The 13,928-nt window shown below is 42.3% G+C and overlaps 1 protein-coding gene across 1 annotated transcript in view; it reads right to left on the bottom strand.

Annotated features, from left to right (window-relative positions):
- Positions 1-13,928, bottom strand: part of PSD (pleckstrin and Sec7 domain containing) — a gene marked incomplete at both ends in the record, with an annotated part of 230,222 nt that overhangs the window by 18,887 nt on the left and 197,407 nt on the right. The gene's annotated exons all lie outside the window — the stretch shown is intronic.

The raw sequence follows: 13,928 nt of genomic DNA, 5'->3' as shown, positions 1-13,928 counted from the left end.
CCCACCACTGTCCCATCCCCCTCCACCAGAACCCCAGGATCCCCACTGTTATGTTTTGGGATCAGTGAGGCATTGACGAGGCAGAACAGTGAAACAGCAACATGTTTATTCAGCAGCACCCCTTATAGATTTATAGAGATCACTGCGAGGTGGTGACCAATAGAATTAAAGCATTAATTCTTACACAAAAACACAATTAACAGTCCTGGAGACAAGCAGTCTGGAGTTCAAACAGACACAGCAGTTAGCAATCATTCAACAGAGTACAAGTAATTAAAGCCAATACATAACACCCCTTCCCCTAGGTATTCACAATCTCAAGTATTGAACATAGTCCTGTAAATAGTTTGGCGGCCTTCGTGAGCATTCCGAATGTCTCGGAGCCGTGGAAGGTCTACCTGCTCACCTGCCAGGCTGGGTAGACCAGGACTAAGAGACCCGTTTGCTTCGGGTCGACCCGAGTCCCTTTGGCTGGCCTGTCCCAGTAGACCCAAGCCAAAGTCCATTGGCGGAACAGTTTCTTTCTTTTTTTTTTTGAAAAGTTTTACAATACATTTTATCTTTAACAATACCTCCCCCCTCCCTCCGCCCACCCCTTCCTAGCCCTCCCTAACCCTCCCCCCCTTCCCCCCTCCCCCCTCCCCAACTTCCCAGAGCTAAATACAAGGTATAAAAGCAAAAAACAATCATAAACAACCATATGCTAACAACAATAAACTATTAAGTCTATCGCACTCTAGCTCATATGAAATGACTACAAGCAATACTAATATTACATAAAAAAAAGAAAAAAGAAAACTTATTCAAATGCTAAGTGAAACTTTTTAGTCCCATATTTGTTCTGGATATAATCAATCCACTTTTTCCACTCCATAATATAACGTCGTTGTGAATGATCTTTCAAATAAGCCGAAATCTTTGCCATTTCGGCCAGGTCAGAAACTTTTAAAGTCCATTCTTCTATAGTCGGGAGTTCCTCCTTCTTCCAATATTGACCTATTAAAAGTCTTGCTGCTGTAATTAAATTCAACATCAACTTGGTGTCCACAACAGTAGTATCTGTAATACCTGGCAGAAATGGCAAAGATCTCGGCTTATTTGAAAGATCACTCACAAGAACGCTATATTATGGAGTGGAAAAAATGGATTGAATATATCCAGAAGAAATATGGGACTAAAAAGTTTCACTTAGCATTTGAATGAATCTTCCTTTCTTTTTTTTTCTTTTTCTTTCTTTTTATATGTAATATTAATATTGTTTGTAGTTATCTTATATGAGTTAGAGGGCGATAGATTTAAGAGTTTATTGTTTTCTGGGAAGTCCGGGGGGGGAGAGGGGGGAGGGGTAGGGAGGGATAGGTAGGGGAGGGGGAGGGGGGATTGTTAAAGATAAAATGTATTTTAAAACTTTTCAATAAAAAAAAACACTAGTATCTGTAATTATGCCCAATAAGAACAATTGTGGACAAAACTTTATCCTTTGCTTAAAAATCTTCTGCATATTCCACCAAATTTTAATCCAAAAAGCCTTAACCTTTTTACAGGTCCACCATATACAAGCTAACCTTGTAAGCCGCCCTGAGTCTTCGGAGAAGGGCGGGATATAAATGGAATTAAAAAAAAAATACATTGCATCTTCGCCACCACATCTCCAACATTTAGGTTGATAGTTCGGATACATACTTGCAAGCTTTTTAGGATCTAAATGCCACCTATAAAACATTTTGTAAAAGTTTTCTCTTAAATTTTGAGCTTGTGTAAATTTTACGTTCCTCACCCAGATCTTTTCCCAAGTGTCCATTGTGATAACTTCTTGAATATTCTGAGCCCACTTTATCATACAATCTTTAACAAGTTCTGTTTCTGAGTCAATTTCTATCAATGCAAGATATATCCGTTTGATATGTGCTGGACCCTGATTTCTAATTTGCTTTACCAAATTTTCATCAGTCATTGAGAAACCAATTTTCTGGTCTTCTTTCCACCTGGCCCGTAATTGACCATATTGAAACCAAGTTTGAACAATCTTCTCATCTCGTAAAAGATTATACAGCTTCAAACACCATACGTTCCTCTCCAAACTTAAGATCTCCTTGTACGTAGTCACATCATGTTTGAAGCCAACATTTATGTTTTGTATTGCATGTTTCGGAATTGCCCACAACGGTATCTTGTAGTCTAACTTATGTCTATACTTCTTCCAAACTCTCAGCAATGCCTGTCTTAAAATATGCACTTTAAACACATTATCTACCTTCTTATCATACAATAAATATGCATGCCAGCCAAATAACAAGTCGTGGCCCTCAAGATTTAATAATCTCCCTTGTGTCAAATTAATCCAGTCACTTATCCCTGACAACGCAGCAGCTTCATAATATAATTTAAGATTGGGCATTTTAAGACCACCTCTTTCACGCGTATCCTGCATAATCTTAAGTTTAACTCGTGGCCTTTTCCCTGCCCATACAAATTTATTGATACCCCGTTGCCATTCCTCCAAATTTGAATCTTTTTTAAGAATCTGTATCATTTGAAATAAAAATGGAAATTTAGGCAAGACATTCATTTTCACTGCTGCAATTCTTCCCAGTAAAGACAATTGCAATTTTTCCCAGCTCTCCAATTCTTTTTGAATTTTTCCCCATAACTTTTCATAATTATTTTTTATATAACTTTGCATTTGAGGGTGACAAATACACCCCCAAATATTTAACCCTTTTAACAATCTCGATTCCAGTTAACCCTTCTAAAAGGGCCTTTTGCAATGCTGTCATATTTTTGGCTAATATTTTAGTTTTTTGTACATTAACCTTAAATCCAGAAACCTTCCCATATTGCATTATTATCTCCATCAGGTCCACAACAGAATTTTCTGGTGGGTCACCGTAACAACCAGATCGTCTGCAAATGCCCTCAGTCTATAATCCTGATCTCTAATTTGAATACCCTTAATTTTTTCCGAATTCCGTATTTTAATCAATAATATCTCCAATGTTAATACAAATAATAAAGGTGATAACGGACACCCTTGTCTTGTGCCCTTTTCAATATTGCATACTTCAGTCAAACTATTATTTACTATTATTCGGGCAGTTTGTTTTTGATATAATGCCCTAATTGGTTGTAAAAATTTATCCCCAAAATTCATTTTATCTAAAACTTTCATCAAAAATTGCCAATCCAGTTGATCAAAAGCTTTTTCAGCATCTAAAAAGATCAACGCCGCAGGGATCTGGTTGTTCCTTTCCAAAAACTCCACCAAGTCAACTATATGCCTCACATTATTTTTCATTTGTCTACCACTAATAAACCCAGTTTGGTCCCCATGAATCATCTGTTGCAAAACCCTCATCAATCTATTAGCTAAAACCTTAGCAAATATCTTGTAGTCCGTATTCAAAAGTGATATTGGTCTGTAATTTCTTACTTGAGTAACATCCTGATCTTCCTTCGGAATCAGGGAAATAAAAGCAGTTCTCCAAGACGGAGGCACCTTTCCTCCCCTCTGAATTGTCTGAAACAATTCCCTTAATGGCTTTATCACCTCCAATTGTAGATTTTTGTAATAGACCGCAGTCAGTCCGTCCATACCTGGCACTTTATCCACCTTCAGTTGCTTAATTGCTAAAAGAATTTCTTCTTCTGTTATCAATTGATTAATCTCTTCCTTTTGTTCTTGTGTAAGAACCGGGATGTTGGCATTCTTCAGATATACGTCAATGTCTATTTCATTAATCTCATCTTTAGCATATAATTTGGAATAAAAGTCCACAAAGGCTTCCTTAATAAGATCCTGTTGGCGGAACAGTTTCCACTAGGCTGGAATTTGGAGCCGCTTGCTGGTTCCGCTCAGTCTCTGTGTTCGGGGAAAATTCATCTACGGCCAGCCCCCCCCGTCCACGGCTGAGAGTCTCATCAGTGTATGCAGACTCCACCGCCAGGCCACTGTCACGCCGCCCCTGGTGTTGGCCTTCACAAGAGTCTTGAGCCAGTGACTGGTTCGCTAGCCTCCGGTGCAGTTGGTCGATGTGCCGGCAAAGTACTTGACTATCTTCCAGGACTACTTTGTAAGAGAGTGGCCCTGACACCTTAGCACCCACAGTTACCACCCACAATGCCCCTTGATCGTAATTCCGAGCCCAAACCCGGTCACCAACTTGCAAACTTCGTGGTAGTTTTGTCTGTGCTGTGTCCGAGGCAACTCGGTCTGGACGCAGCCAATCCAACTTAGTGATTAAGAGCCATCCCCATCTAAGTTCAACTGGGCTTCTGCCCGTGGAAGTGCAGGGCGTTGTGCATTGGCAGAATAAGAAATCTGCCAACCTGTGCTGCCAGTCGACAGTTATGATCCTTTTTAAAGATTCTTTGGTCATTCGGACCATGCGTTCCACTTGACCATTTGAGGCCAGGTGAAAGGGGGCTGAAGTGGCGTGCTTTATCAGCCCTCAGAAAGGACTGAAATTCTGCAAATTCTGTAAATTGAGCCCCATTGTCTGAGACTAGCACATCAGGTAACTCGTGCGTTGCAAAGATCCTGCACAGTTCCTGAATGGTCCTGGCAGTAGTCATAGTTGGGACTGGTGCGACCATTAACCATTTAGAGTGACTGTCCACTACAATAAGGAACAGCTGTCCCTGAAATGGCCTGGAAAAGTCAATGTGGCTTCTTGACCACGGGGCTTACATGGCTTCCCATCAGTGGACAGGGGCTTGAGGCATTTCAGGCCTAGATTGCTGGCATGTGAAGCAGCTATGTACTTGGGCCTCAATACCTTTATCCAGCCCAGACCACCAAAGGTAGCTCCTCACGAGTGCCTTCATCCTGACTATTCCTGGGTATCTCTCATGCAGAGACTCTAAAACCCTGGGCCTCAAAGAGCTCAGGACTATGACCCGAATTCCCGAAAGGATGCAACCCTTATGAGCTGAAAGCTCATCTTTCCTCATGTTAAAATCTCTGGAAGTTTGGCCCCGGCCATTTGTCCAGCCATCCTGTGTACACCCAGTTCAACACGCGGCTAAGCGTCTTGTCTGCAGCGGTTTCAGCAGCGACGTCCCCAGCGTGAAGGGGAGACTCTGGCAAATCCTGGATAGCCAGGATGCATATAGCTGGAGCAGGGTCTGGCTCTAAGTGTGACAGGGGAAGCCTGCTGAGGCCGTCTGCATGGCCCATTTCTTTGCCCGGAAGATAGACCACCTCAGCATCCATGGAGATAGAATCTGAGATGTCTGTTTGTTTGTTGTGAACAAATCCAGAAGTGGCTTGTGGTCCGTGAAGACCATGAACTGGTGACCATACAATTAGTCATGAAATTACTTGATACCAGCCACTATGGCCAAGGCCTTTTTGTCTATTTGTGTGTAATTGCATTCTGCTGAAGACAGAGTCCTAGAATAATAAGCGATGGGAACCTGCCTCCCGTCAGCCATTAAATGGCTCAACACAGCCCCTATCCCGTACGGAGATGCATCATAAGTGATGCAGATAGGCAGCCTTTCATTAAAGTGGGTGAGTACTGAGTTAGAAGACAGCAGCAATTTGACTGCCAACAAACTTTTCTCGTGGACGCTCGTCCACTGCCACTGTACCTTTTTGTCCAAGAGCCTGTGCAACAGCTCTGCCTCTGCGGCCTTGTGTGGAAGAAAGGCATGGAAAAAATTCAGACGTACTAAAAAGGCCTGAAACTCCCCCTTAGACTTAGGACTGGGAGCCTGCTGAATTGCTTTGAGTTTGGAATCGGCTGGATGAATGCCTGTGGCATCTACATGGAAACTGAGGAATTCAGTTGAATCTACCCCAATCTTGCATTTTTCCCTTTTTAACTTCAGCCCCACTTCGTGGAAACTCTGAAGGACGACTTTGAGCCGTTCTGCCAAAATCCCTAGCTATGAGGACATCATTGAAATAGGGGCACACACCTAGAATGTTCTTGAGTGTGCACTCCATCACTCCCTGGAAAAGCCCTGGGGCTACACTGACCCCGAACTGTAGGCGTCTAACCCTGAAAGCCCCCCTGTGGATGACAATGGTCTGAGCTTCTGCCATGGCATCGTCCATGGGCAGTTGCTGGTAGGCTTGTGCCAAATCTAATTTGGCGAACACACAAACTCCCTATAGGGATGCCAAAATGTGGCTGACTACAGGCACCGGATATGCATATTGTTGAAGTGCTCTGTTAATAGTGCACTTATAATGCACACATATGTGCACCTCGCCATTGGCCTTAAGTGGCGCGACTATGGGGGTCTCCCACACCCCACTATCTACTGGCTGCAACACCCCTTGTTGCACCAGCTTGTCCAGCTCTGCATCGATTTTGGGTTTCAGGGTGAAAGACACTCTACGAGGCTTTATCTGTATTGGGGTTATGGTAGGATCAAGGTGGAGGGCAATTGGAGGTCCCATGTACTTCCCTAAGCTCGGGCTGAAAACATCAGCAAATTCCTGGCAAACTGCTGACAGGTCCACTGCTTGCATTCTGTGAATGCCAGTCACTTGGATGCCCAAGGCATCAAACCTAGGCCGATGAGGCTTGTGCGGTGGCCCTCAACAACCACGACATCCAATGGACCCTCAAACTCATTGAACTGCACATTGAGCGTAGCTTCTCCTTGAATCTTATCTCTAACTTTATGATAAGAAGGTAGACAGGGCTTTTAAATCCCATATTCTTAGAAGTGCTTTACTGCGTGTCTGGAAAAAGTACTATAATAAGTTAAATTATAAAATACCGATTTGGGGAATTCCTGGACACGCGATAGAGGGTGTATCTATGGGAGTGAGTATGGATATGGTTTCTTATAAGGAACTACTCAAATTGCAAGGGAATGATTGGCAACTTAAGTCAGCAGAGGAGTTAAGACAAGAAAACATAAATTACTCTTGGTTTCAATATACCCAATTGAAAGCTAGATGGAAGTCAGATCAAAAGGTTGGTATCATAATTACAGATCAAAATTTAGTAAAGCAAATTAGAGATTCAAATTGTGCACATATAAAGAGGATATATAATGCTTTAATTGAATTGAATTCGGAAACGGAATTGGTTAAAGATTGCATGATAAAGTGGGCACAAAATATTCAGGAACCAATCTCGTTGGACACCTGGGAGATAATTTGGGTCAGAAATGTTAAATTTACCCAGGCTCAAAATTTAAGAGAAAATTTTTACAAAATGTTTTATAGATGGCATCTGGATCCCAAGAAGTTGTCCAACATGTATCCTAATCTGCAGTCTAAGTGTTGGAGGTGTGGTAGCTTATTTCCACATGTGGTGGACTTGTAGAAACATAAAAGCCTTCTGGATTAAAATTTGGTGGAACATTCAAAAGATTTTTAAGAGGAAGATAAAGTTTTCCCCGCAATTGTTCTTACTGGGTATTGTTGTAAATTGTGATGTCAAAGAGACTAATCTGATGTTGAATATGATAACGGCAGCACGGTTACTGGTGGGACAATATTGGAAGAAGGACAATCTGCCCACGGTAGAAGAATGGGTGTTTAAAGTTTCTAATCTTGCAGAAATGTCCAAGATTTCTGCTTATTTAAAGGATCACTCACAGGAGAGATATATTTCAGTTTGGAGGAGATGGATAAATTATATTGAAAACAAATATGGGACCAAAAAGTTCCATTTAGCTTATGAGTAGAATTTAGTGGGATATTCTTATTGTTTGTAGTTATGTTAAGAGAGAGTTAAAGCGCAGTATGAATTTGGTTGATTGTATATTGTGCAAATTTTTATTTAGAATATGATTGTTGTAACTATAGTCCTGTATTTAGCTCTGGGAAGTGGGGAGGGGAAGTGGGGGGGTTGGGGTGGGAGGGATTTGGGGATATATTGTAAAATTTTGTAAAACTCTTTAATAAAAAAAAATCTTATCTCTAACATACAACTTAGAATAAAAATCAGCAAAGGCCTTTTAATAAGATTCTGCTGAAACACCACTTTACCCTTGTACTCTATTCTATCTATATTACGTGACCTTTGTTTCTTCCTTAACAAGTAAGCTAACCACCTACCCAGCTTATTAGCATTGCAAAAGGTATTATGTTTAGCATACCGTAAATTGGTTGCCACTTGATCTGCCATCAACATATCAAACTGGCCTCTTAGTAAAGTGATTACCTCTTTAATCTTCCCATCAGATGGATTCAAAATTAAAGCCTTCTCTTTTCTCTTAATTTCCTCCTCTAATTCTTTTCGCCTATGTTCCAGTTTACGTCTGTATTTATTATTCAAATATATTAACACTCCTCTCATATAAGCTTTACTTGCATCCCAAACCATCTCAATAGAAGTACCCTTATGCATATTCATATTAAAAAATTCCTTCATCTGTTTTTTACACATTTTCTTGATATCTAAACAAATTTTCATTTAGTCGCCAAGACCGTCTGTCTCCATTATCTTTTTCTATTTCCAACCATACTGGACTATGATCTGATATAGTTCTTGGACATATCTTAATCTTCTTAATCCTAGAAAAAAAAATCATTGGTAATTAGTACAAAATCAATCCTGGAGAAAGATTGATGCCTATCGGAGAAAAAAGTAAAGTCTTTTTCTTGCAAGTGTCTTTCTCTCCAAACATCTCTCAATTCCAAGTCGTCTTTCATCTCAAAAAAAGATTTAGGCAATCTAGCATGACTTGGTGTACTTCTAAAAAGGCCTTTTTTGTCCATTTGTACATCCAAAACCCCATTCCACTCTCCCATAAAAATACAAGATTTATAATCCCACTGAATGATCTTGCTATGTAATAGTTTATAAAATTCTCCTTGCTGTTGATTAAAGGTAAAGGTAAAGGTTCCCCCGCACATGCGTGCTAGTCGTTTCCGACTCTAGGGGCCGGTGCTCATCTCCGTTTCAAAGCCGAAGAGCCAGCGCTTGTCCGAGGACCTCTCCGTGGTCATGTGGCATATAATCCAACCAAAAGTATTTTCTTGCCTTCTATTAATAGTTCAATTATATCTTCCTTGTTTATCTGTTTCAATTAAATTAGCTGTTAAATTGTTCTTAACGTAAATAACAACTCCATTTTTCTTGTCAGGAGCAGAGGCAATAAACTGTGTGCCCAGCCTAAAGTTTATCAAATACTTTTGATCAGCTGCTCGAATATGCGTTTCCTGTAAGCAAATAACATCATTTCTAAATTGTTTTAGATATTGAAATACTTTCTTTCTCTTGTGCGGGGAATTTAATCCATTAACATTCCAAGTTAGAAACTTTGTCGCCATCTTTTGCGACCTGAAGCTTTTGGAGTGCCTCTTCCAAAACCACCTGCACTCTCTTCGGTTTCGCTCCTCCCACTGCTTCACTATAAGTAGGTTTTTGAGATATAATTGTTGTTCTTGTTCTTGTCTCATTCGTCTGATTGCAGCCCGTGTCATTCTTTGTTCTCTAACCTCTTCCATTGGTGCCTGAATCTGATCCACTCCTGTAGTTTGCTGGGATTCTCTATCTTTCTGCAGAGTAACTCCTTCAGCTCCTTGTATACTCTCCATTCATGACTGATGCTCTCCTTCACCATTCCTTCCTTTAAATTCTGAAGATGGCGGAAAGCCTGCCTTCAAAATATTGGCATAAAAATCTTGTGCCTGCAAAACTGTATTAAGACGATATCTCATGCCTGCGTGCATCACCACCATACCTACTGGAATCTCCCATCTAAACTGAATCTCCCGTTTCCTTAATTCTTCTGCCAAAAAAGCAAATTCTTTTCTTTTCCTTAAAATTCTTGGAGGAATCTCTTTCAGAATTATTTATTTATTATTTATTTATTTATTGAACTTATATACCGCCCTTCTCCCGTAGGACCCAGGGCAGTTCACAAGGCAATTAAAAACAACATTACAATAGAAAAAGTTAATAACAATTAAAATAGATTAAATTATCCTTGATTAAAAATCTAAAACCCCTATAACTCTGATTTTTTAAAAAACCCAATTACAATAAGTTAAAAATTAAAAATTCTCAGTCCTGGCCAAACAGCTCAAAGAGCCAGGTCTTCAGGTCCCGGAGGAACAAACGAAAATCAGGGGCAGTCCTGAGCTCTACGGGTAACTGGTTCCAAAGGGCAGGCGCGCCCACAGAGAAGGCCCTCCCCTGGGTGTTGCCCGCCGGCAATCCTTTGCTGGCAGCACCCTGAGAAGGCCCTTCCTGTGGGAGCACACAGGACGAAGGGAACTTGATGCCGGCAGCAGGTGTTCCCTCAGATATCCCAGACCCAAGCCATTTAGGGCTTTATAGGTCATCACCAGCACCTTGAATCTCACCCGGAGGGCAACCGGAAGCCAATGCAGCTCGTGGAGCAGAGGTGTTACATGGGAGTATCGGGAAGCCCCCATCACAACTCGCGCGGCTGCATTCTGCACCAGCTGAAGCCTCTGAGGGCAGCCCTATGTAGACAGCGTTGCAGTAGTCTAACCGGGAGGTCACGAGCGTATGAGTGACTGCGCAAGGCATCTCGGTCCAGATAGGGCCGCAACTGGCGCACCAGGCGGACCTGGGCAAAAGTCCCCCTGGTCACGGCTCCTATAAGATCTTCAAGACTGAGTCGCGAGTCCAGGAGGACACCCAAGTTGCGAGCCCTATTGACGGAGGGTAACACCTCACCCCCCATCATTAAAGATGGAATAGAATGATTCACTCGAGATGCCTGTACACACAGCCACTCAGTCTTGGCAAGATTGAGTCGGAGCCTGTTTCTCCCCATCTAAACCTGAACCACCTCCAGGCAATGGGACATCACGTCGAGGGCATCACTGAGTTGGTTTGGGGTGGAAAGAAAAGGTTGGGTATCATCAGCGTACTGATACCCCACCCCAAAACCACGAATGATCTCACCCAGGACCGACCCCTGAGGAACTCCACAAACGAGAGACCTCGGGGTGGACATCTGCCCTCCCGTCAACATTGACTGCGAACGGCCCAAGGGGTAGGAGAACCACCGTAAAACAGTGCCCCCCACTCCCAACTTCTTGCTCAGCAACTGTAAATATATTATTGTAGAAGGCTTGAATAACCACATTTCTGATTGATCTCTTTGTAAACTAAACCACCATATCTCTAGGTAACTTTCTTTGTCTTGCAATCCAAGGGTTAACAAGAAATATTTTATCCATATCCTCCATAATATCTTCTGCTGAACGCTCCAAAACCTGTTCAAGGGCCTGTGCCAATATTTCTTTCAAATTTTCCTTAGGATCTTCTTTCAAACCTGATTCTCACAGCAAATTCCATGTTGTGATATTGTAACATGACTACATCATCATCAATCTTTTCCATCACATTTTCAGCATCCAGCATTTTAGCATCTAATCTCATATTATTTTGACTAAGCTCTTCCATGCGATCATCCAGACGCTCAATACACACAAAATGTCTGCTCTTATTTCAGTATTCTTCTCCTCAATAAGTTCAGCTATTTGTTGGGATTGTATTTTTAAAGCATCCTGCAAATATTTTATTGTTAAAGCTGGTGTGGGTGCGGGTGCCACAGGAGGAGGCATCAAAGCCTGTAATGAAGACTGCTGAACTGGTGAGGCACCAGCACTTCTAGGAACTTTGGTTGATTTAGAAGCCATTTTAACACCGTTTATTTCTGTTGCGCACTTTCATTTTCCGCACCGCTTGCAACTTTTCCTCACAAAATACTCTGAGTTAAAGTTCAAATACTTGCTATTACAGCATTCTCCTGCACAGCTCTGCCTGCATCCAAGTAATCCACAGTTAATTATCGATGGCAGGGATGGTTGCAGCGTCCTGCTCTGCTCCAAAGCCTTGGAGCAGAGGCGTCCCAGAGTCCGGAGCAAACTCAGGCTTCGGGGGGGGGCTCACACCCTTCAACCACCAGAGTTTAAACTCTGGTGATCTAGGGGAGCTCTACCCCTACCTAAGTGCTCACCTCCTCTTCTCCCGAGGAGCAGGTTTCCGAGCTGCTAAACAGCTGATCGTCGCTGTTTTTAGCGGCTCTACGGAAAACAGTGAGGCTGATGGCCAGAACGGCCGCCATCAACGGAGCCTTGCCACCCAGAAGCCTGAGCTTTGTGGGTTTCTTGTAGTTCACATTATCCCACTTTGAGTCCTGAAACGTCTGCAAGAAGACCACAATCCCCAGAGACCCCCCAAGGACCCTTCATTTAAACTCTGAGCCAGAAATATTCTCCTTGCTTGGCACTCTGGATCTTTCATCGCCTCAGCTCCACACAACCCCAAAATAACATTCCAAGAGAAAATTCTCCTTTTTTTTCGCTCACCGTGGCAGCCCCTCACAAATACCTTGCCCTTCGCCCGTTCCCCTCAGACCCATAACCCCAACTCCAGCAGCCCCACTCCGACCCTCACAGGGGCCAAGCCCACTCACTCGCCCTTGCTGCTGCTGGTGGGGCTGGGTCCCTCAGTAATGGTGGGGGTGATGTTGAGGGCCAGCAGCACCAATTTCCTCTTGGCTGGCATGGTGGCGGCGGCAGCAGTGATGGAGGCTGGGGCTCACGTTTCGTAGCACCTAGCGAGGGATCTGACTCAGAAGAAGCAGCAGCAGTGGCGGCATCATCACCCAGCTTGGCTGCCCTAAGCGAGGCCTAAACCTCCCAGCCTGACCCTGAGATAAAAACGCGAAGAGGCAAAAGGAGAGGAAGAGAACGTGCTTGGGAGCGCAAGGGAGAAACTAGGGAAAAAATCTTCTCCCACCAACTCGGCATCCTGTCATTGGCTGGGGCTCTCGCTGTCATCCACCCACCCTCTCCTCGTGATTGGACAGCTTGCCTGGGAGGTGGAGGTGGGCCAGATAAAAAGACAAGGTGGGCCATATGCAGCTCACAGGCTGTAGTTTGAGGACTCCTGCCCTATAGTATCATCACCAGTGAAGAAGTTGAAACAGTTTATGTCCAGGATGTGAGCAGTCTATAGATATTTTCACAGCCTTTTTGACTTGGGCAGTATACAGGCCCTCAATGGAAGGCAGGCTGGTTGCAATTATTTTTTCTGCAGTCCTAACTATCCATTGAAGTATGTGTCTGTCCTGTTTGGTGGTTGTGCCAAACCAGTTATGGGAGTACAAATGATAGATGCAATAATTCCTCTGTAGAACTGTATCAACAGATCCTTGGGTAGTCTGAGCTTTGTGAGTTGGCGCAGGAAGAACATTCTTTGTTGTGCTTTTTTAAATGACGTTTTTGATGTTAGGTGTCTATTTCAAATCCTGGGAGATTATAGAACACAGAAATCTGAAGGTCTCTTCTGTTGATACTTTGCTGTCTAACAGTTCCAGAATGGTATTTTTACACTGGATAAGTTAGCCAAATATAAATGAGTAAATGTAAAAGATGAACATAGGGGCAAAAAGCTTAAATTTAAAAAATGATGTGGTAAGCAGAAAAAGACATTGAATCTATGTCAAATCATTGGCAACAGCTGTGAAAAGACAAATTGCATTCTAAAGAGCTTTAGGAATGAAAATAAAAGTACCAATGCTGTAGTTTCTTTATACAAATTTGTGGTAAGTTCATGCCCAATATACTGTATTTCTGTCTGCCACATTTGACAATTGCTATAAGCAAACTGAAAAAAAAACACAGAAGAGGACAACTAAGCATTTTCCAAATGAGAAAATCAAACTTAGGCTGGAAAAAGGGAACTCAGGAAAACATAATTTAGGTATCTAAAATCATGCATGGCATGGAGAAAGTTTTTATCTATATCTTAAGAATAGTATCCAGAGTCTAATGATTTCAAATGGTTAGAAAGAGATTCAGAAGAGACAAAATAACCACTTCCATAATTAACCTGTGGAAATCATTACTACAAGAAATGGCAATAGCCAACAATTTGGATAATTTTAAAATTAGTGGAGGACAGGTATATCAAGGGCAATTAGTTTAGAGTTTAAGTATTATCACAGTGATTCAGTAGACCCATTCT

Source organism: Vipera ursinii (assembly GCF_947247035.1).
Source record: "Vipera ursinii genome assembly, chromosome: 5".
NCBI lineage: Eukaryota > Metazoa > Chordata > Lepidosauria > Squamata > Viperidae > Vipera > Vipera ursinii.
Note: the sequence above shows the minus strand (reverse complement) of the source record. Positions and strands in the feature narration are given on the sequence as shown.